We start from the raw sequence: 24,811 nt of genomic DNA, 5'->3' as shown, positions 1-24,811 counted from the left end.
TAGCTAGCCTGTGCTCTGTATCTAACTCTGTTAGTTTGCTTGGTCTACGGACCTCTATGTTCTATCTATTTTGTTTGTTCGTCTGTCTGCTACTATTTCTGTTAGGAGGTGTCCCATATTCCTCCCAGTCCTTAGTACTTGTAGGGATTCCCTCCCCACATCTATAGGTCTTCGTACAGACTAGATTAGGACTTTAGCAGGTCTGATCGCAGGATCAGGTCCCCTGTTACATCGTAGGGATTCAGCTGAGTCTCATAGTAGGGACAGATCTCCTCTCTTTCCTTAGCTTTGGTAGCAGAACATAACATCTATAGCTCACAAAGCTAGTTCTTATTCTTCCTCCTCCTCCACCTCTTCCTCATTGTCACCCAATCCACGTTGGGATGAGATGAGGCTGGGCTGTGTGTTATCACCCTGTATGGTTCCTTCCTCCATCTCATCATGCTCCGTCTGCTATGCATCCTCTTTGATTAGGAGCAGAGAGCGTTTCAGAAGACAGAGAAGCGGGATGGTGATGCTAATTTTGGCGTCATCGCTGCTCACCATCTTGGTGGGCTCCTAGAAGTTTTGGAGGCTGGTACATATGTCAGAAATTCATGTCCACTCCTCTGGTCTTATGTATGGAGTCTGAACTGAATACCGACTGCCTTTTTGATGCTGGTACTCAACAACTGCCCTCTTCCGCTCACAAATCGTTCCCAACATCTGCAGTGTAGAGTTCCAACGCGTGGGGACATCACACACCAGTCTGTGAGCCAGAAGCTGCAAACGCTGCTGAAACACTGCAAGGGCGGTGGAAGCTGTAGCTGACTTTCTAAAATGGGCACACAGGCAGCGTACTTTAACAAGCAGATCTAGCAGCTCCGGGTAGTATTTGAGAAACTGCTGAACCACGAGGTTAAGCACATGGGCCAGGCATGGTACATCTGTGAGCTCACCCCGCCTCAGAGCTGCCACTAGGTTCCGGCCATTGTCACACATGACCATGTCTGGCTGTAGGTTCAACGGTGTAAGTCATAGATCTGCCTTCTCTTTCAGCGCTGTCCACAACTCTTCAGCATTGTGCGGTTTGTCACCTAAGTATATTAGCTTCAGCACAGCCTGTTGCCGCTTGGCCGAGGCAGTGCTGCAGTGCTTCCAGCTTGTGACTGATGTGATCATTTAAGAGATGGAGGCTGAAGAGGAGGAGGAGCCTGAGGAACATGAGGTGCAGGAGCTGTAGACTGAGGGGGCAACACTGATTGACCTAGGGCCCGCAATCCTTGGTGTCGGGAGGACGTGTTCCATCTCAAGGTCCGACTGGGTCCTGGATTCCACTATGTTAACCCAGTGTGCTGTCAGCGAGATGTACCGTCCCTGTCCACAAGCACTTGTCCACGTGTCTGTGGTTAGGTGGAATTTTCCGGTAACTGCGTTGTTGAGGGCATGGTTAATGTTTTGGGACACATGCTTGTTTAATGCGGGGACAGCACACAGGGAGAAATAGTGGTGGCTGGGGACCGAGTACCGAGGAATGGCCACCGCCATCCAGTCACGAGCCTAAAAGGCAACATTTCGAGCACAAGCAGTTGCAAAATATGAGAATTTAGTAGTGTGGCCTGTGGGGCCTTGGCTGTGTATTTGTGATTGCGCTCCAGGGACTGGGGTACAGACAACTGAACGCTGTCCTTGTTTTGGGTGACAGTCATTACAGGTTGGTGACGTTCGCCGCCATCAGGTTTCAAAATGCTTCCATCTCAACCAGCCTAAAAGGCAAATTTTCGAGCGCAAGCAGTCGCGAAATATGGGAATTTAGTAATGTGACCTGTGGAGCATTGACTTCGTATTTGCGCTTGCATTCCAAGGACTGGGGTATCGACAACTGAACGCTGTGCTGGGACAAGGACGTGGACGTCCTTCCTGATGCTGCTACTTGAGAGTGTGCAATGACAGGTGCAGGGCAGGAGGCATCTTCGCATGAACCATGGACAGGGGATTGGTTTGCATGCACAACAGCAGAAGAAGCAGTGGTGCCACCCACAAACATTGTTCCTAGACTCTGATATTCGGCCCACAAAGTCGGGTGCTTTGCTGCCATGTGCTTGATCATGCTGGTGGTGGTCATGCTGGTAGTTTTGCCACTCCTGCTGATGCTGGCCTGGCAGGAGATGCAAATGGCCTTTTTGAGGTTATCGGCAGAGTCTTTAAAAAAAACAGATTCGGGAAGACCTAACAGTTGTACTGGCAACTTTCTTCGTGTTGGTTTTAGGGGGAACTGTTGCCTGCCTTTTTTCTGCAGCCACCACACTGTTTCTTCCTGCCTGTTGGGGTGCTCTGCCTCCCTCCCCCTGTGTGCTGTTGTCCTCGCTCTGTATGTGCTCCTGCCAAGTTGGGTCAGTTACTATATCATCTACCACCTCGTCTTCCACTTCTGCACCCTGGTCCTCCTCCTGACTTTCTGGCAATTGTGTCTCATCATCGTCCACCTCTTATGACACTTTCCCACCATCGCCTTCGTGTGACCGTGGCTGCTCAAATATTTGGGCATTGCTACTTGCGATCTCCTCTTGCCCGCTTCAAATCGACCGGGCAAGAGGCCCGAATCTATAAATGGAAAAATGAACAGCTCTTCGGAGTGTCCAAGTGTGGGATCAGTTGTCTCTGAGCACTCAACATGGTGGGAGGAAGGAGGTTCAGGGTGAGGAATATGCGGTCCAGACTCACAGCTACTGAGAATTGAAGTGACTGGAAGCATTATCTGCTATCCAACCAATAACCTAGCGGTGTTCTGCGGTTCCATATTAATTGGGACAGGAAGGTCGAGCGAGAAGATGTGGGTGTTTGTTCTGGTACAATTTCAGCTTGCCCATGGCCTCGGCCTCTGCATGCACCATCACCAACACCATCACGTCCAGTTCCCCGTCAATTGCCACGTGCCTTGCCCATTTTAAATGGAGGACAATATCTTCCATGCTCACTACAAATGGCTGAATTTGGATCGAACTTATATGTGATCCGTGTGACGGACAAGCCACAGTTTTAAATAGCTGGCCTTTAGGTAACTATTTTGAACAGCAAACCAGTGTCAAAAACTTCGCTGACACACTGAAACAAATTTTTAATGGAGGCCAGAAATGGCATAATTTTCTGAAAATGTATATGTGATCCGTGTGACAGAGAAAACACAGCTTTACATAGCTGACCTGTAGGTAACTATTTTTAACAGCAAACTGGTGTCAATTAGGGATGAGCGAGCATGCTCTCTACTGCTCGGTGCTCGCCCTAATATCTCACTGCTCGAGATGCTCGTCGCTCACCGAGTATTTTCGGGGTTGCTCGGCAGGAGCTCGGATCTCCTCCCTGCATGTTTAGCGCTCTTTAGAGCTCCAATGAACATGCAGGGATTTCCTGCCACTCACTGTAATGCTGAAGCCATGTTGGTTGTGGCATTACAGTGATTGGCTGGCCGCACAGCGTCATCAGGCCTATATCAGACCTGGCACCGCCATGCTCGTCACAGTCACTCCGGAATCAGACAGTGTAGGGAGAGGTGCTGCTGAGCTAGGGAGAGATTTGCTTGTTTCTAGTTAGTGTAGGTGTACCAAACTATATTAGAGACATATAACCATCTCAACAAGCAGTCCTTCTGAGGACTAATCCATCTGCAGAGAAATCAGGCAGACAGTGTATGTAGGCAGGCAGGCAGTGTATATAGCAAACTGCAGTGCATATAGCACAAGAGTCTCCATTCCAGTTCTGTCTGCTGCTGCTCTTAGAAATTTCTAGAAACAGGCCCAGGTCTTAATCCTCATTATTTGCTTAAAAAGCAATCCAGAGAACACAGTTTTTCTGCGAAATTTGCTTTTTGGCACTGCAGAATACAGCCAGGTCCTTTCCATATTACAGCGCAAAAAATCCTGCTATTTAAAACTGTGGTTTGTCCGTCACACGGATCACATATAATTGCGCTGTAAATACTGCCATTTCTGGCCTCCATTAAAAATTTGTTTCAGTGTGTCAGTGAGTCAATTGATACTAGTGTTGAGGAGCATGCTCGACACTGCACGGTACTCGCCCGAGCATCTCACTACTTGGGATGTTCGGCGAGCACCGAGCATTTTCGGGTTACTCGGGCGGGAGCTCGGGTCTCCGCTCTGCATGTTTGGCGCTCTTTACAGAGCCAATGAACATGCAGGAATTGCCAGCCAGTTACTGTAATGCCGCAGCCATGTTGGTTGTGGGCATTACAGTGATTGGCTGGTAGCACAGTCTCACCTCGAGTATTTAAAACCGGGCGCCACCATCTTGGACCCAGTTGCTCCGGATCAGACGGTGTAGGGAGAGGGCTGCTGAGCTAGGGAGAGATTTATACTGCGAAATAGGTAGTGTAGGGTCTCTAAAGCCTGCAAAATCAAACAAACAGTCCTTCTGAGGAATAATATCCATCCCAGATATCAGGCAGGCTGTATAGGAGACGCAGTGGTTATACCAACAAACACTGCATTACAGTCCTGTGTGCTGCTTCTCAAATTGATAGACTTAGCCCCAGGTCTCAGGGGCCAGGAAAAATCCTTTTTTTTTCATCTAAATCCTCTTTTTTTTTTCCCTCAGTCAGACTGTACAAATACCAGTCTTATTAACCTTTTGGTATTTCCCCCACCCCCCAAAAAAATTGAGTGTGTCTGTGAGTGTTCAGACACAAATATATCTGTTTAAAAGAGTCTGGTTTCGGCAAGATAACTAGAACTGTGGTTTTGCAGTTCCACTGTTCAAATCTCTGTATTATCCACTTTTTTGCCTTTTTTCCATAAAAAAAACAGTTTGAGTTTCTCGCTGACTGTTCAGACACAAATATATCTGTTTAAAAGATTTTCTGGTGTAGGCCAGAGAAATATAACTGTGGTTTTCCTCTTTCATGGTTCAAATCTGGGTGTAATCCACCTTTTTGCCTTTTTTACATAAAAAAAAACAGTTTGAGTGTCTCGCTGACTGTTCAGACTCAAATATATCTATTTAAAAGATTCTGGTGTAGGCCGGATAACTAGAACTGTGGTTTTCCTCCTCTACGGTTCAAATCTGGGTGTAATCCGCCTTTTTTAATAAAAAAAAAATTTTGAGTGTCTTGCTGACTGTTCAGACACAAATACAGTTATATGAAAAAGTTTGGGCACCCCTATTAATCTTAAGCTTAATGTTTTCTAAAAAATGGTGTTTTTGCAACAGCTATTTCAGTTTGATATATGTAATAACTGTTGGACACAGTAATGTTTCTGCCTTGAAATGAGGTTTATTGTACTAACATAAAATGTGCAATCTGCATTCAAACAAAATTTGACAGGTGCATAAGTATGGGCACCCTTATCATTTTCTTGTTTTAAATACTCCTACCTACTTTTTACTGACTTACTAAAGCACTTTTTTGGGGTTTTGTAACCTCATTGAGCTTTGAATTTCATAGCCAGGTGTATGCAATCATGAGAAAAGCTACTTAAAGTGGCCACTTGCAAGTTGTTCTCCTGTTTGAATCTCCTCTGAAGAGTGGCATCATGGGCTCCTCAAAACAACTGTCAAATGATCTGAAAATAAAGATTATTCAACATAGTTGTTCAGGGGAAGGATACAAAAAGCTGTCTCAGAGATTTAACCTGTTAGTTTCCACTGTGAGGAACATAGTAAGGAAATGGAAGAACACAGGGACAGTTCTTGTTAAGGCCAGAAGTGGCAGGCCAAGAAAAACATCAGAAAGGCAGAGAAGAAGAATGGTGAGATCAGTCAAGGACAATCCTCAGACCACCTCCAGAGAGCTGCAGCATCAACTTGCTGCAGATGGTGTCATTGTGCATCTTTCAACTATACAACGCACTTTGCACAAGGAGAAGCTGTATGGGAGAGTGATGCGAAAGAAGCCGTTTCTGCAAGCTCGCCACAAACAGAGTTGGCTGAGGTATGCAAAAGCACATTTGGAGAAGCCAATTTCTTTTTGGAAGAAGGTCCTGTGGACTGATGAAACCAAGATTGAGTTGTTTGGTCATACAAAAAGGCGTTATGCATGGCGGCAAAAAAACACAGCATTCCAAGAAAAACACTTGCTACCCACAGTAAAATTTGGTGGAGGTTCCATCATGCTTTGGGGCTATGTGGCCAATGCCGGCACCGGGAATCTTGTTAAAGTTGAGGGACGCATGGATTCCACTCAGTATCAGCAGATTCTTGACAATAATGTTCAAGGATCAGTGACAAAGTTGAAGTTACGCAGGGGGTGGATCTTTCAGCAAGACAATGATCCAAAACACCTCTCCAAATCTACTCAGGCATTCATGCAGAGGAACAATTACAATGTTCTGGAATGGCCATCCCAGTCCCCAGACCTGAATATCATTGAACATCTGTGGGATCATTTGAAGAGGGCTGTCCATGCTCGGCGACCATCAAACTTAACTGAACTGGAATTGTTTTGTAAAGAGGAATGGTCAAAAATACCTTCATCCAGGATCCAGGAAATCATTAAAAGCTACAGGAAGCGACTAGAGGCTGTTATTTTTGCAAAAGGAGGATCTACTAAATATTAATGTCACTTTTCTGGTGAGGTGCCCATACTTATGCACCTGTCAAATTTTGTTTGAATGCAGATTGCACATTTTCTGTTAGTACAATAAACCTCATTTCAAGGCAGAAACATTACTGTGTCCAACAGTTATTACATATATCACACTGAAATAGCTGTTGCAAAAACACCGATTTTTATAAAACATTAAGCTTAAGATTAATAGGGGTGCCCAAACTTTTTCATATAACTGTATATCTGTTTAAAAGATTCTAGTGTAGGCCAGAGAACTAGAACTGTGGTTTTCCTCTTCCACGGTTCAAATCAGGGTGTAATCCACCTTTTTGCATAAAAAAACAGTTTGAGTGTCTCGCTGACTGTTCAGACACAAATATATCCATTTAAAAGGTTCTGGTGTAGGCCAGAGAACTAGAACTGTGGTTTTCCTCTTCCACGGTTCAAATCTGGGTGTAATCCACCTTTTTGCCTTTTTTACATAAAAAAAACAGTTTCAGTGTCTTGCTGACTGTTCAAACACAAATATATATGTTTAAAAGATTCTGGAGTAGGCCAGAGGACTAGAATTGTGGTTTTCCTCTTCCACAGTTCAAATCTGGGTGTAATCCACCTTTTTGCATAAAAAAAACAGTTTGAGTGTCTTGCTGACTGTTCAGACACAAATATATCTTTTTAAAAGATTCTGGTGTAGGCCAGAGAAATAGAACTGTGGTTTTCCTCTTCCACGGTTCAAATCTGGGTGTAATCCACCTTTTTGCATAAGAAAAACAGTTTGAGTGTCTCGCTGCCTGTTCAGAGACTGATATATCTGTTTAAAAGATTCTGGTGTAGGCCAGAGAACTAGAACTATGGTTTTCCTCTTCCACTGTTCAAATCTGGGTGTAATCCACCTTTTTGCATAAAAAAAAAACAGTTTGAGTGTCTCGCTAACTGTTCAGACACAAATATATCTGTTTAAAAGATTCTGGTGTAGGCCAGAGAAATAGAACTGTGGTTTTCCTCTTTCATGGTTCAAATCTGGGTGTAATCCACCTTTTTGCCTTTTTTACATAAAAAAAAACAGTTTGAGTGTCTCGCTGACTGTTCAGACTCAAATATATCTATTTAAAAGAATCTGGTGTAGGCCGGATAACTAGAACTGTGGTTTTCCTCTTCCACGGTTCAAATCTGGGTGTAATCCACCTTTTTTCATAAAAAAAACATTTTGAGTGTCTCGCTGACTGTTCAGACACAAATATATCTGTTTAAAAGATTCTAGTGTAGGCCAGAGAACTAGAACTGTAGTTTTCCTCTTCCACGGTTCAAATCTGGGTGTAATCCACCTTTTTGCATAAAAAAAACAGTTTGAGTGTCTTGCTGACTGTTCAGACACAAATATATCTTTTTAAAAGATTCTGGTGTAGGCCAGAGAAATAGAACTGTGGTTTTCCTCTTCCACGGTTCAAATCTGGGTGTAATCCAGCTTTTTGCATAAGAAAAACAGTTTGAGTGTCTCGCTGACTGTTCAGAGACTGATATATCTGTTTAAAAGATTCTGGTGTAGGCCAGAGAACTAGAACTGTGGTTATCCTCTTCCACGCTTCAATTCTGGGTGTAATCCACCCTTTTGCATAATAAAAAACAGTTTCAGTGTCTCGCTGACTGTTCAGACACAAATATATCTTTTTAAAAGATTCTGGTATAGGCCAGAGAAATAGAACTGTGGTTTTCCTCTTTCATGGTTCAAATCTGGGTGTAATCCACCTTTTTGCCTTTTTTACATAAAAAAAAACAGTTTGAGTGTCTCGCTGACTGTTCAGACTCAAATATATCTATTTAAAAGATTCTGGTGTAGGCCGGATAACTAGAACTGTGGTTTTCCTCTTCCACGGTTCAAATCTGGGTGTAATCCACCTTTTTTCATAAAAAAAAACATTTTGAGTGTCTCGCTGACTGTTCAGACACAAATATATCTGTTTAAAAGATTCTAGTGTAGGCCAGAGAACTAGAACTGTAGTTTTCCTCTTCCACGGTTCAAATCTGGGTGTAATCCACCTTTTTGCATAAAAAAACAGTTTGAGTGTCTCGCTGACTGTTCAGACACAAATATATCCATTTAAAAGGTTCTGGTGTAGGCCAGAGAACTAGAACTGTGGTTTCCCTCTTCCACGGTTCAAATCTGGGTGTAATCCACCTTTTTGCCTTTTATACATAAAAAAAAACAGTTTCGGTGTCTTGCTGACTGTTCAAACACAAATATATATGTTTAAAAGATTCTGGAGTAGGCCAGAGGACTAGAATTGTGGTTTTCCTCTTCCACGGTTCAAATCTGGGTGTAATCCACCTTTTTTCATAATAAAAAACAGTTTCAGTGTCTCGCTGACTGTTCAGACACAAATATATCTGTTTAAAAGATTCTGGTGTAGGCCAGAGAAATAGAACTGTGGTTTTCCTCTTCCACGGTTCAAATCTGGGTGTAATCCACCTTTTTGCCTTTTTTACATAAAAAAAACAGTTTGAATCTCTCGCTGACTGTTCAGACACAAATATATCTGTTTAAAAGATTCTGGTGTAGGCAAGAGAAATAGAACTGTGGTTTTCCACTTCCACGGTTTCAATCTCATTTTTATTACCCTTTTGCCATTAATAGTGCGAGAGTAAGCTATTTTACTTCATTTACAATGGGCAAGGCGGGTGGCAAAGGACGTGGAACTGGACATTCTAATGATGGTGCGTGCAGAGGACGGGGCCGTTGCCAAGGTGAAAATGTGCCACAACCAACAGCCACATCTTCTCGCTTCCAGTTCTTGACCGAATTACTAGGGAAGCACACAACAAAACCACTATTGCCAACTGATCAGTGTGAATAGGTTATTAATTGGATAGCAGATAATACTTCCAGTCACCTGGGCACCACCACCTCTGGTCTGTCTTCCACACGGTCAAGTCTTAGTAGCCATGAGTCTCGACCGCATACTCCTCCTCACCCTGATGCTCCTTCCTCCCACCATGCAGAGTGTCGTCAGACAGCAACTGATCCCACAGTTGGACACTCTGAAGAGCTGTTTACTGGTCCATTTCCATATTTGGGCCTCTCGCCTGCTCTGCTTGAAATGGTGGAAGAGGAGATCCCATGTAGCGATGGCCAAATATTTGAACAGCCACGGCCACAGGAAGGCGACGCTGGCAATTTGTCACAAGAGGTGGACGATGACGAGACACAATTGCCACAAAGTGAAGATGAGGACCGTGGTGCGGAAGAGGAGGAGGTGGTGGATGATCCAGTATCTGACCCAACGTGGCAGGAGGACACGCAGAGCGAGGCCAGCAGCACACAGGGGGAGGGAGGCAGGGTATCCCAACAGGCTGGAAAAAGCAGTGTGGTGGCCACACACAGAAGGCGGGCAACTATTCTCCATAACACCAACACGAGGGACGTTGCCAGTACAACCGGTAGGTCTTCCAGAGTCTGGAATTTTTTTGAAGACTCTGCTGATAACCCCAAAAAGGCCATTTGTACCACCTGCCAGGCCAGCATCAGCGGGGGTGACAAAACTACCAGCCTGACCACCACCAGCAAGATCAGGCACATGTCAGCAAAGCACACAACTTTGTGGGGCGAACCCCAGGGTCCATGACCAGTGTCAACGGGTGTCACCACTGCTTCTTCCGCTGTTGTGCGTATAAGAGAACCCCCTGTTGTGCTTGCAAGACAATCCCCTGTCCATACTGCATGCAAAGATGCCCCTCCTCTCAGTCTTCACTTGTTATGGCAGTTTCTCAAGAAACAGCATCAACGTCCACTTCCATGTCCCACCGCAGCGTTCAATTGTCCATATCCCAGACCTTTGAACGAAAGCGCAAATTCTCAGCCAACGCCCCACAGGCCACAGTCCTAAATTTGCACATTTCACGACTGCTTGTGTTGGAAATGCTGCCTTTTAGGCTGGTGGAGACGGAAGCCTTCCGCAACCTTAAGGCGGTGGCCGTCCCTCGGTACTCGGTCCCCAGCCGACACTATTTTGCCCGGTGTGCCATCCCTGCACTACACAAGCACGTGTCCCAAAACATCTGCTGTGCCCTCAACAACGCAGTTACTGGGAGAGTCCACCTGACAACGGACATGTGGACAAGTGCTTGTGGCCAGGGATGGTACATCTCCCTGATGGCACACTCGGTAAACATAGTGGAAGCCGTGATCCAGTCGGACCTTAGGACGGAACACATCCTCCCCACACCGAGGATTGCGGACCCTTTGTCAGTCAGAGTTGCCCCCACAGTGTACAGCTCCTGCACATCACCCTCCTCCTCCTCCTCATGTTCAGCCTCTATCTCAGATATCACCACATCAGTTACAAGCTGGAAGCACTGCAGTACTGCCTCAGCCATGGGGCAACAGGCTGTGCTGAAACTCATAAGATTAGGTGATAAACCTCACACCGCTTGTGAGTTGTGGACAGCTGTGAAAGAGCAGGCAGATCTGTGGCTGAGACCGCTGAACCTACATCCAGGCATGGTCGTGTGTGACAATGGCCGTAACCTGGTGGCGGCTCTGAGGCGAGGCGAGATCACACACGTACCATGCCTGGCTCATGTGCTTAACCTCGTGGTTCAGTGGTTTCTTACATCGTACTCCGAGTTGCCAGATCTGCTCGTCAAAGTACGCCACCTGTCAGCTCATTTTCGGAAGTTGGCTACAGCTTCCGCCGCTCTTGCTGTGTTGCAGCAGCATTTGCAGCTTCCGGCACACCGGCTGGTGTGTGCAGTCCCCACACATTGGAACTCTACCCTCCACATGTTGCAAAGGATTTGTGAGCAGAAGAGAGCAGTTGTGGAGTACCAGCTGCAACAAGGCCGTCAATATTCAGGTCAGACTCCACACATAAGACCTCAAGAGTGGACCTGGATGTCTGACATATGTACCATCCTGACAAACTTTGAGGAGTCCACCAAGATGGTGAGTGGCGATGACGCCATCATTAGCGTCAGCATCCCACTTGTCTGTCTATTGCAACGCTCTCTGCAGAGAATTAAAGAGGAGGCATTGCAGCCAGAGTATGATGAGATGGATCACGAAGCCATAGCGGGCGATTACACACAGCCCAGCCTCATCTCATCCCAACGTGCATTGGGGGACAATGAGGGGGAGGAGGAGGAGGAGGAGGTTGAACAGGAGCTGGTATCATGCGCTGTAGATGGTAGTACCTGTACAACTGTCATACCGTCGGTTCAGCGTGGGTGGCCTGAGGACACGGGGGAGGAGGAGGAGGAGAGCATGGACAGTTGTCATCTTGGTGAGGACACGGAAGTCTTGCCTGTTACCACTCTGGCACGCATGGCTGGCTTTATGTTAAGCTGCCTTAACCGTGACCCTCGCATTGTCAAAATGTCATTACTGGTTGGTGACACTTTTAGACCCCCGCTACAAGGAGAACTTTCACTCTCTTATTTCTGAAGTGGAGAGGTCTACAAAAATGGGGCAGTACCAGAAGGCCCTTGCTGCAGAACTGTTAAAAAAAATTCCCATCTGAACATGCTAGCGGCAGAGGTCACAGCTCGTTGCCCAACCAAGGCTGCAGGCGAGAGAGACTCCAATCCAGCAGAGGCAGGGGAACACTGTCAACTTTCTGGGACAGTTTTCTGAGACCCACCCAGCTTACAGGCCCTGAGGCGTGAGGTACTCTCACAAGGAGTGGAAAGTTTCAAAAGATGGTGAGGGAGTACCTTGCCGACCGTACCAGCTTCCTCCATGATTCCTCTGTGCCTTTCAATTATTGGGTATCCAAGCTGGACACTTCGAATGAACTCGCTCTGTACGCCTTGGAGGTCTTGGCCTGCCCTGTCGCTAGCGTGTTATCGGAGCGTCTTTTTAGTGCCGCTGGGGGAATTATAACTGATAAGCGCACTCGCCTGTCAACTGAAAATGCTGACAAGCTGACCTTTATCAAAATAAACACGGGCTGGATTGGGCCAGACTTCTCATCACCACCAAATGACAGCAGAGTAACATAAAGTCAAATCCACTGTGTTATTTCTGGAGGTGTATTCCCATGCACCGCTTCAAACCCACACATGGGTATACACTTCCTCATTTCGGATGTATTTTGCTCTTCTTCATATCCTCAGCCTCCACCACAACTATGCCACCAGGGTGACCGTGGTCTGTATTGCCAGCATTGCAAGTTCCTCCGTCCTAATTTTTGGCAGCTTTTGCTTGGAAGGCATAGGCAAAGACTATGAGAGACCCACTCCCCAATAATGGGAATAATGTTTTTAATATGCTGTACTGCATGGCTCTTGTAAGGGACATTGCAAGTTCATCCATCCTAATTTTTGGCAGCTTTTGCTTGGAAGGCATAAGCAAAGACTATGGGAGACCCACTCCCCAATAATGGGAATAATGTTTTTAATATGCTGTACAGCATGGCTCTTGTAAGAGGCATTGCAAGTTCCTCCTTCCTAATTTTTGGCAGCTTTTGCTTGGAAGGCATAGGCAAAGACTATGGGAGACCCACTCCCCAATAATGGGAATAATATTTTTAATATGCTGCACTGCATGGCTCTTGTAAGGGGCATTGCAAGTTCCTCCTTCCTAATTTTTGGCAGCTTTTGCTTGGAAGGCATAGGCAAAGACTATGGGAGACAAACTCCCCAATAATGGGAAAAATGATTTTAATATGCTGTACTGCATGGCTCTTGTAAGGGGCATTGCAAGTTCCTCCGTCCTAATTTTTGGCAGCTTTTGCTTGGAAGGCATAGGCAAAGACTATGGGAGACCCACTCCCCAATAATGGGAATGATGTTTTTAATATGCTGTACTGCATGGCTCTTGTAAGGGCCAGTAAAATCGTCTGGTTAAGCTCCTGTGACCTCCATGTCTCTTCCAAGGGGCATTAAAACCATTTTGTTAAGCTACTGTGACCTCCACATCTCTTCCAATGCGCATTAAAACCGTCTTGTTAAGCTACTCTGAACTCCTTGTCTCTTCCAAGGGACATTAAAACAGTCTTCTTAAGCTACTGTGACCTCCACGTCTCTTCCAAGGGGCATTAAAACAGTCTTGTTAAACCACTCTGAACTCCACAGCTCTTCCAAAGGGCATTGAAATGTTGTTTTTAATTACCTCTAACCTCCACGACTCTTCCAACGGGCATTGCATTTCCTCCTAATTTTAGTCAGCTTTTGCTTTTCAATGCATAGGCGAACTCTAAGGGAGTCCCACTCCCCAATAATGGGTAGAAGGTTTATAGTATGCTGTAATCCACATCTGTTTCAAGGGGCATTGCAGTTCCTCATAATTTTTGGAAAGCCTTCCATTCACTGCTTAGGCCAACGGTGTACAGGAGACCCAGTTGCTATAAATGGAAAAAACGGTTTAGTTAAGGCCCTCTGAACTTGATGTCACTTCCAAGTGGCATTGGAGTGCCTCGAAATTTTTGGTATGCATTGCGCTCACTGCATGCCCTATAACTGTGTAGCCGATTCGCTCCTTTTGGTACAGAAACATATCCTACAAGACATGTGTGGTTGACTGGCCTGATATTGATGTGAATGGTCCCTGTTCCTCCTGCTCTTTCTCCTTTGCCACCACCTCATCCATCATTCATCATCTGAAGCTTTGTTTTAACGGGAGTCATAGAACTGGAATAGTAGCAGGAAAACATCCTTCAATCCTCGGAGGAGGTATGATATGCGTCAAAACGCTGACCACCTCAGGCCAAGCCGCTACTACATACATGCGCTTGCATTCCAAGGAACAGAAAGCTAAGGAGATGGATGGCTTCATGATCATGAATAATTTACTCAATGTGTAAGAGGCCGACCACTGCTGCTGTCTACCTTCTGAACTTTGTGTTGAAACCTGATTGACCCAGGACCCTCAATCCTCTATGTCAGGAGGACGTGTTGCATCACAGTGTCCAACTGTGTCTCGGCTTCCTCATTATTAACCCAGTGTGAAGCGTCAGTGAGATGGACCATCCCAGGCCACATTCACTTGTCCACGTGTTTGTGGTTAGGCCGTCCTTCCCACTAAATGCACTGGGGAGGGCACAGGTAATGTTTTGGTTTGCGCGCTTGTATATAAGGTGCACCGGGACAAATAGGAGTGGCTGGGGACCGTGTGTGGACACCCGGCCGCGGTGCGGCTGGGGACCGAGTATGGACACCCGGCCGCCCCCTGGTGGCTGGGGACCAAGCGTGGACACCCGGACGCCGGGCGGCTGGGGACTGAGTATGGATACCAGGCCGCCGACGCAGCCATGACGTGGTGGCCAGATTCCGCCTCCACATGCTTAAAAGGCCCAATTTCAAGTGCAAGCAAGCACGCAGTATGGTATTGCAGCCTGGGGGTGGGTGGGTGGCAGGCTGCATATTTGCGCTTGCATTGCAAGGAATGGGGAGGTATAATTGGACACTGCCCTCGGACAAGGACTTGCACGGTGATAGTTGCAAGTCTGCATCTTCTGATGCGGCAAGGATCACTTCTGATGGGCACACTTTTAGGCAGTGACCTGGGTGTCAGAGATGCTTTCAGGGGTCTTCCCCATGCTGTTCCCATGTCTTTTTAGCACTGTATGCATGTGTCACACAGCACATGGCCAGATAAGGTTGTAAAATGTTGAAATGACATTTCCCGGTGAATGCATTTGTCACGGTTGAAAGCAATACAAAAGTGCAAAAACGCATAAAAAATGCTACTTGTGAACATAGCCCAAGGTGTGGAGGAGTATTTTTGTTTTTGGTTATTTATTTTACCTTATACACAAGTCTTTACCCTAGAAAAGATGTTTCTTAACATATTTCACAGGAAAGCAGTTTCAGTTTCGTTTTTGAACGTTTTATTGTGAGCCCGTAAAAGTGGCTTAATACCTCTGACCCCGTTGTTGACAGCAGTGACCTGGGGGTCAAAAATGCTTCCTGGGGCGATGTCCATGCTTTCCCCATGTCTTTTGAGCACTGTCACTATTGTTTTGGGCACTTTTTAGGCTTTCTACAGACTGCCGGGGGTGCCGCCGCAAAAATGCTCGGGTCTCCCATAGACTAACATTGGGCTCGTTGTTCTGGTCGATCACTCAAGTATCACGGTGAGCTCGGCCCGAGCTACGAGCACCCGAGCATTTTAGTGCTCGATCAACACCACTCAGCACATATTATATCTTCATTTTTTTATTATTTTATTTTGTCATCTTTTTATATTTTTAAAAAAATTTGAACTTTTTTTAAACTTTTTTTTACTTAATCCCTCTTTGGGACTTTAACTTTCATTATTCTGATTGCTGGTATAATGCATTGCAATTACATTATACTTTTTTATGTTGCTGTATGTCTATAAAAATATAGAAAGCACCGCAAAACTATATGAATGAAAACTAAATTTCACCATGCAAAAAACAAGTCCTAACAAAGCTCCATCTGTGGGAAAAAAATCACTGAAAATGGCAATGCAAACATTTTTTGCAAAGCTCTAAATTTTTTAAACCACTAAATATAAACTGTACTAACAAAATCCAAAAAACAATGGTGGAAATGCATTTTTTCACCACATTTGGATCTTTCTTCCTATTCCTTACTACATTATACGGTAAAATTAATAATATCATTCAAAACTGTAACTTGTACTGTAAAAAACAAACCCGCTTATGAATATAATCATAGTAAAACATAAAAGGTTAGTATCAGATATTAAAGAATATATTCGAGTGGAATTTAATTCTTCACAAATTTTACAAAAAATTGTATTCTTCAGACAACAGATTTTCTGCAACCTGCTTCTTGAGAATTTTGCAAAATGGTGGTCAGCTATGGCCTCCATTTTGATGAACAGTTGTTAAAAAAAACAAAGTTAAAATATTTAAGTTAATAAAAGTAATTAAGTTAATAGCAATAATACTTCACAACTCACCAAATTCACAAGTATACCTTCCTTTTATTAAAAAAAGTGAAAAATATAGAACATATGCTAATATATAGTCAAACAAGCTAAAAATGTCTCACCACTGTTATATTTAAAAATTGCCCCCTGAGGAAGCAACAGAAGCGAAATGTATGTTGGGGACAGTGGCTGGTGCGCTGCTGAAACAAAAAAAATGGTAACTAATACATTTACAGTTCTATGGTGGTTTGTTTAAATTGGCACTAGAGCAATTGTGCAATTGACCTGCTATGTTCTAGGCCCAGATTCTTGTGTTGTGTGGGGGTTGAGATCATCTTCAAACAGCCTCCCAATGCATTTCATCATTGGGAATCATCAGGGGAGTGAAGGAAGAGGGGAATACCTATACTGGCTCTCCCAAACTGCCGCTGTACCAGGACAGCCTAGAACATAGCAGAACCTATTGTTATATACCCAAGGATGACACTGTCTGGATAGAGAGCCAATATCCCATTGGGTATAAGCATTTATTATAGTGGAAACAATCCGAGCATATCTATGATTGACCCCATTCTGGTAGTCGGTCATAAATGCCGGAATTGTAAGTTATAAGTGCTGCTACATAGGATGATTTTGATTTTACATTAATCATCTATTTTTCCATTTACTATTAGAGGTATGTAAGACTGAACCCAGGTTTTTGTACAACTTTTTTGATAAGATAAAAGCAAATATACCATCTTGTCAGTAGATGGCGTTGTACATATTTATTATGTTTGAGGTACCCCTATATGGTCACTAAGGATTGATGTGTCCATCTTGTGGGTTCTTGTATTGCACTTCTTTAATAAGCACAGTCCCGAAGAGAAAAAATATCCCAGTTATAAGGAGTAAGGGGTATACTTACAGGAATATATCACTAAGGGACTATAACGCTATGTGCCCACGATGTCTTTTTTAAGCATTTCCGCAGCGGCAAAAACGCTGCAGAAACGCTTAAAAAACGCATGGTAGAAGGCCTGCCATGTTCCCCAATGATAATCCGCATGTGCTGTGCACATGCTGCGGAAATTTCCGCTGCGGATTATCATTGCGGAAAAATCTGCAGCACTACCAATTATTTTGTGGAAGCGCTGCGTTTTCGCCGCCATTGACTTGCATTGGAACGCATGGATTCCGCATCACTGCATCTGTAGATGCGGAATCCATGCGTTCCAATTTGCGGATGGTACCCGGGTCTAGAGGACAGGAGACTCTCCTCCGGACCCGGGTACCATAGAACCTGTGAAAAAAAGAATGAAAAATAAATGTTATATTTACCTTCTGATGGCCCCCGCTGTACTCGTCCTCCCATGCCGGCAGCTCGTGGTGGACTGGAGGACCTGCGCTGACATCATAGTCATGTGACAGCAGGTCCTTCAGTGTACCGCGATCTACCGGCAGCCAGGACGGAGCGAAGCAAGACTGCGGGGGCCATCAGAAGGTAAGTATAGATTTATTTTTTTATTTTTTACCATTCTTTAAGGTCACACTATATAAATCCATGACGTTTGCATGGATTTATGTGGTGTGACCAAGTTGACAAGCACTTTCCAAGTGATGCTAAAATTGCTTGGAAAGCGCTTGACAACCCGCATGCGGAAATGCATGTGAAGAACGCTTCACTTCCGCATGTCCCTGGCAGGAAAACGCATGTACAATCTGCATGTACAATCCGCATGCGTTTTTTCTGCTAGGGAGATGCAGAAACGCTCAGGAAAAATCCAGAGCATTTCTGCATCGTGGGAACATAGCCTAATACATACCTGTGGGTTTTGGAATTTGGATTGATTTTAAAGCACTGTTTTGATCACACGGTACTTTAATATATTTTCATGGACTAAATAAAAGTTATTTTTTAGAAATATAATTTTGTATGCTGATATCCCATTTGATTTAGATTGCATTTGCTATTTCTAATTTAAAAGCCCTAGCTCTGGTATAGTGCCTATATTGTGTACCAAAGTAAAAGGACCCGTATGTGTGCGAAAATGAGAAAAAGTTATGTATGACCAGGTAACTACCATTTGCTCCAGCAGGTTCAACACTTTCCTCCTTGTGCGACCACTAAGAAAGTCAAGTCTAAAAAAAGAAAAATTGTCACAAGGAACTAAATTGTTTAGATGTATCAAACAAAAATGTATTTTATTCCATGAGTGTAATGTCCTTTTATGAAATAAAAATAAAAATACAAAAAGCCAAGGCAGCAGCAGCACCAATTATATTACATATGATATGATGAATAGTGTTGAGCCACCCCCATAGTGTTCGAGTTCGGTTCGGTTCGTCGAACACCCGTGTGTTCGCCGAACTGTTCGTCGAACTGTTCGTCGAACACCATTAAAACCAATGGCAGGCAAACAAAAACACATAGAAACACACAGAAAACACCTTCAAAGGTGTCCAAAACCTGACAAACTGCTCAGAAGACACAACTAACACATGGAAAAGTGACAAGTACATATAGTCATGCGAAAAGAAAAGAGGTGGAGGAGTAAAAGGAGGGGGAGACACAGATATAGGCATGCCATGCCCTTCTAAAAGCAAAGAAGTGCGAAGCCGACACGGCCAGTCTGTTCCTGCCCGTGCCATCTCCGTGTCGCCGGGTTTGTGCCAGAGCCGTGGTGGACCCTGACGGCCAGCTCCCCCTCTCCCAATACTGGTGCCTGTCCGCTGTTGGGTCGAGCCCCCTTGTGGTGGGGGGGGGGGTAACATCTGCAGAAGAAAGACCATCTTCCAGCCAAACTAAGATGTCGACTTCTTTTCGTGGACAATGTGATAAGATCCCTTTCTTACGGCCACGCCAATCGCTACAAATTCCAAATGAGGCACAAACACAGCAGGTGCTTCAACGGATATCAAGTGCTCCTTCAAGTGGGCTCTCCTCCACCTCAACTTCAACATCACAAATGCTCCAGTCCTCAGAGGTGTCACCCCAATCGCACTTGCTTCCTCACAGCTCCCAAATCTCCAGCTGCCCGTCTGAGTATGGGGTAACACAGATGGTTGAGTCTGCACAGCTGTTTACTCATACTATAGCCTGGGAAACGGAGGTCTGCTCCAGAGCTTCTGTTAATCCAGACGAGGAAATGATCTGCACTGATGCCCAGAATCTTTATAAGTCGGATCCAGGACCAGATGAAGAAGGTTCTGAGCATAATGTAGACCCTCGTTCCCAAACTGTAACTCCTGTTGGTGGAGAGAATGTGGAAGATGATGATGAGACTCAAATACCTGATTGGAGCGACAACTTGACTTTTCGGTCAGGGCAGGAAGAGGTTGGCTCTGAGGACGACGGGTGTGAGAACACACAGGGTGATGATGACGAGGTTGGAGATCCCACTTACTGTCAACCCACAGTCAGCCAGTCGATGAGGTCAGCAGAGAAGGTGGAGGAGGATGTGACTAGCCCAGGGGATGGGGATGACTCGGTACCCGGGCCTTTGCCTGGCCTTGGGGATGTCGCGGTGGTCGGCTCCCTGGCCCATACCCTGGGGTCACTCTTTAAATGGGTGGATAATTGTTAATTTTATAAGAGTTCGTGACGCCACCTGTGGTATCTGGTGAGAAGCACCAGCGCTGCAGCAGTCCACTGAGTCCCGTGATAAGGCAGTTCGATGGTATAGCTCCCCACAGGTGGAGCTAGGTCTCAGGGCAGCGTATGCAGGGGGAATGCAGGACAGGCAAGACCCAGCTGGGTCAGAGCAAGAACGGGAACAAACACGGTAGTCACTTCAGTACCTTTTACTGGTGGAAATTCAGGCACATCCCGGAGCACTGTAGGGTGAAGGGTGCATATCAGGATCCTCCCCAATGAGCAGGTGTAGGGCCTCCTGTTTCTTGCATCTGCATAGTAAGTTTCTGACCTGCCTGGAGCTAGGCCTAACTTTGTCTCTGTCCTGCGCTGGCTGACCTTGTGGTAGTGCCTTCTCTTGGAGTTCACGCTCCCAGTATGTGGGGCCTAAGCGTCTCCTGGCTCTGTTACGTATCAGCACCTTAGCGATCAAATGACCATTTATGTATCAAATGACCAAGTTCTCCAAAAAATATGACGTAGTGGTCATGGGAGATTTCAACTATCCAGACATTTGTTGGGAATCTCTCTCAAGTAAAACTAACAGGTCAAGCAAATTCTTATCCTCTCTTGCTGACAACTTTATCTTCCAAAAGGTAGGGGAGAAAACAAGGGGATCTGCTACTTTGGATCTAATCCTTATAAACAGGGAGGAAATGGTTGAGGAGGTAAAGGTGGCTGGGACCCTAGGAGGCAGCGATCATGCTATTATAGAATTTTGGATAACTAGAGGAGGAAGACATGTGAAGACTCAAACTTCAAGGATAGATTTTAGAAAGGCAGATTTTAAGAGACTCAGAAAGAGAATAGGAGGGATCCAATGGCTGGATGTCCTTAAGGACAAAAATGTCCAGGAAGGATGGGAAATTTTTAAAAATGAGATTCTCAAAGCACAATCGTTAACAATCCCGAAAAGTAGGAAGAATGGGAAGCATTTAAGGAAACCAGGATGGATGAACACAGAACTTAAACACATGCTAAAAAGAAAGAAAGAAATGTTTATTAAATGGAAAGAGGGAGGCATATCTAAAGAGGATTATAATGCAGTCTGCAGATCCTGTAGGGCACGTATCAGGTTAGCTAAAGCTGACAATGAATTAAGGCTTGCAAGAGATGTCAAAAGCAATAAAAAAGAATTTTGGGGGTATGTCAAAAGTAAAAGAAAAGTCAAAGATGCTATAGGATTTTTACAGGATGAAAATGGAGAAATGGTAAGAGAGGATGTTGAGAAGGCCGAACTTTTTAATTCCTATTTTGCATCTGTTTTCTCTCAGAAAGAAAATGTAACATCAACTGATCTTCACTGTCCTTTCAAAGGAATAGAAGAATCCAAGTTATCTGTAAACAGAAAGATTGTGAGGGAATATTTAGCTAACATAAATGAGTTCAAGTCTCCAGGTCCAGATGAATTACACCCCAGAGTACTGAAGGAGATCGTAGAAGAAATTTTAGAACCACTCTCCATAATCTTTGAAAATTCTTGGAGAACAGGAGAAGTCCCAGAAGACTGGAGAAGAGCAAATGTTGTTCCTATCTTCAAAAAGGGGAAGAAGGTGGACCCAGGGAACAAAAGGCTGGTGAGTCTGACTTCTATACCAGGAAAGATCTTTGAACAAATTATTAAACAACATGTATGTAAGTACATGGATAAGAATGAAGTGATTAACCAGAGTCAGCATGGGTTTGTAACTAACAAGTCATGTCAGACTAACTTAATTTCCTTCTATGACAGAATCACTGACTGGGTGGATCAGGGAAATGCTGTAGATATAGTATATCTTGACTTCAGCAAAGCATTTGACAAAGTATCTCACACCATCCTTATTGAAAAAATGACCAAGTATGCAATGGACCAGGCAACTGTTAGGTGGATTCATAACTGGCTTAGTGATCGGACTCAAAGGGTGGTTGTAAATGGCTTCACATCCAGCTGGATGAATGTCTCAAGTGGGGTACCACAGGGCTCCGTCCTGGGACCTGTATTGTTCAACATCTTTATCAATGATTTAGATGAAGGAATTGAGGGTAAACTGATTAAATTTGCTGATGACACAAAGCTAGGAGGGATAGCTAATACTAGAGAAGAGAGAGAGAGGATTCTAAAAGACCTAAATAAACTGGAGCAGTGGGCAGCAAACAACAGAATGGTTTTTAACAGGGAAAAATGCAAAGTACTACATCTGGGCAATAAAAATGAAAAAAGCATATACAGAATGGGAGGAATAGAGCTAAGCAACAGTACATGTGAAAAAGACTTAGGTATACTAATAGATCATAGACTGAACATGAGTCAACAGTGTGATGCAGCAGCAAAAAAGGCAAATACAATTCTGGGATGTATTAACAGAAGCATACAGTCTAGATCACGTGAAGTCATTATCGGTCTTTACTCCTCTTTGGTCAGACCTCATCTGGAATACTGTGTACAGTTTTGGGCACCACATTTTAAAAAAGACATAGACAAACTGGAGCAAGTTCAGAGAAGAGCGACCAGAATGGTGACTGGTCGGCAAACCATGTCCTATGAGGAACGGTTGCAGGATTTTGGAATGTTTAGCTTGCAAAAAAGAAGACTGAGAGGAGACTTAATAGCTGTCTACAAATATGTCAAGGGCTGTCACATTGTAGAAGGATCATCTTTATTCTCATTTGCACAAGGAAAGACTAGAAGCAATGGGATGAAACTAAATGGGAGGAGACACAGATTAGATATTAGAAAAATCTTTTTGACAGTTAGGGTGATTAATGAGTGGAACAGGCTGCCACGAGAGGTGGTGAGTTCCCCTTCAATGGACGTCTTCAAACAGAGGCTGGACAGACATCTGTCTGAGATGATTTAGTGAATCCTGCTTTGAGCAGGGGGTTGGACCAGATGACCCAGGAGGTCCCTTCCAACTCTACCATTCTATGATTCTATGATTCTATGATCCTGCGACTTGTAGTTCTCCAGGGATACCGGTTATGCCTTACTGGGTCATAGAGATCCCGGTAAGCTCGGATCCGGTGTCCTGTAAATGCTTCGGGGTGAGCTGGTTAAGCTCCTCTGCCCCTTATGTACTAACTCGCCACTCGCCTTCGGCCTACTCGGGCCCTCACTAGGCTATACACACTAACGGCAGCTTGCCGCTCTTCACCGATCTTATGGCGCCGGCACACCTTAAACTGTATCTGGGCTCCCAGAATCTAGCTAGCAGGAGCCTCGTGCTCCACTGCTGAACTATTAACTGAGTTCTCTAGACTAGACTGAGCTCCACTGCAGACTGACCTCTCTTAGGCTTCTCTACTGCAGGAACTCTTCAGAGGAACTGAACTGCCTAGCTCCACCTTCCCTATTTATATCCCTAACGGGTTCCCTCTGCTGGTCTGAGGTGGAAGGTGGAGATGTTTAAATGTTTATGGGGGCCTCTTGTGGAGGGTTCCATCAATGCACTCTTCTAGGATCTGTGATACCAAGCGCAGCGGGGCGTCACAGATGCTATTGACGATGAGGTTAGATTGCGCCTTCCTGGACCGAGACGGAGTACTGGAAGCACGTTAACAACTGCATCCTCAACCACAACTCTACCTCTGACCACAAGTCGTGGTGGCTCTTCAGGTCGCATGGGCTCTTAGCCTTGCATAGCCTGGGCATTTTTTCAGATCGATAAGGATGACCCAACTTGTGTTATCTGTAATATTTGTCACCAAAAGCTAAGTAGAGGCCAAAAAATCCATAGTTTGAGTACTTCACGCATGTACCGTCACATGGATATGAAGCATAAGTTGCAGTGGGAAGCTCACTGTGCTACAATGCGGCCTAGAGGGCCGGGCCAACCACTGTCTGCCCCATCTTGTGCATCCGCAGCCTCTTCATCCTCTGTGACTGGGGGGACAGCAGTCACACATGTTTTTGGACACAGACCTGCCACCTCTTTACCCGCAACAGCCAGTGTGATTGGCAGGTCGTCAGTTCATTGGGAAGTGGAAACACCTGCTGGTGTTGAGCGCTCTCTGACATCGAGAGCACCACCTTTGGATCAAGGCAACCTAACATGTCCGCCTGCATCTTCCTCACAGACCGGCAGTTTGCCGGGGACACCCTTCTCAACCCCGTCTAAGCACAACAGCCAGCCCTCGGTCCCTCAGATGTGGACAAGTAAAAGACCATTTCCTCCTAGCCATGAGAAAGCTAAGAGGTTGAATTTCACCATCTGCAAGCTCTTAGCTACAGAAATGCTTCATTTCCGCCTGGTGGACACAGAGCATTTTCGAGACCTTATGTCCGTCGCAGTGCCCCAGTACCAGATGCCCAGTCGGCACTACTTGTCAAAGAAAGGTGTGCCTGCGTTCCACCAGCATGTCGCACACAACATCACCGCTTATTTGAGAAACTTTGTGTGTGACAGGGTGCATTTCACCACAGACACTTGGACGTGTAGGCATGGAAAGGGGCGTTACATGTCGCTGACTGGGCACTGGGTAACTATGGTGACAGCAGGACAAGGGGCTGCTGTCCAAGTCTTGGCGTCACCACGAGTTGTGCGTCAATACTCTTTATCTCAAAGTTCATCCACTGCTTCTGCCTCCTCAACCTCCTCTCGGTCCTCCACCTGCACCCAAAGCCTGTCTGGTCATGCCACAAGCTTTCTAACTGCGCAGAAGGGATCCTGCACACCTCCTTACTATGCTGGCAGCAGGGCTCTACGTCATCAGGCGGTTTTTACTTTGAAATGTCTGGGAAATGTGAGTCACACAGCTGAGGAGTTGTGGTCAGCTCTGGAGACCCAGTTTCATGAATGGTTGTCTCCACTGGACCTGCAACCAG

The 24,811-nt window shown here is 45.2% G+C and overlaps 1 protein-coding gene across 1 annotated transcript in view; it reads left to right on the top strand.

The window, feature by feature from the left end:
- LOC141255734 (uncharacterized) overlaps positions 1-24,811 on the top strand; it is a 971,797-nt gene that overhangs the window by 8,754 nt on the left and 938,232 nt on the right. The gene's annotated exons all lie outside the window — the stretch shown is intronic.

This window comes from Phyllobates terribilis, unplaced genomic scaffold (assembly GCF_046119375.1).
Source record: "Phyllobates terribilis strain yellow unplaced genomic scaffold, ASM4611937v1 Scaffold_1__5_contigs__length_1240528914, whole genome shotgun sequence".
Lineage (NCBI taxonomy): Eukaryota > Metazoa > Chordata > Amphibia > Anura > Dendrobatidae > Phyllobates > Phyllobates terribilis.
Note: the sequence above shows the minus strand (reverse complement) of the source record. Positions and strands in the feature narration are given on the sequence as shown.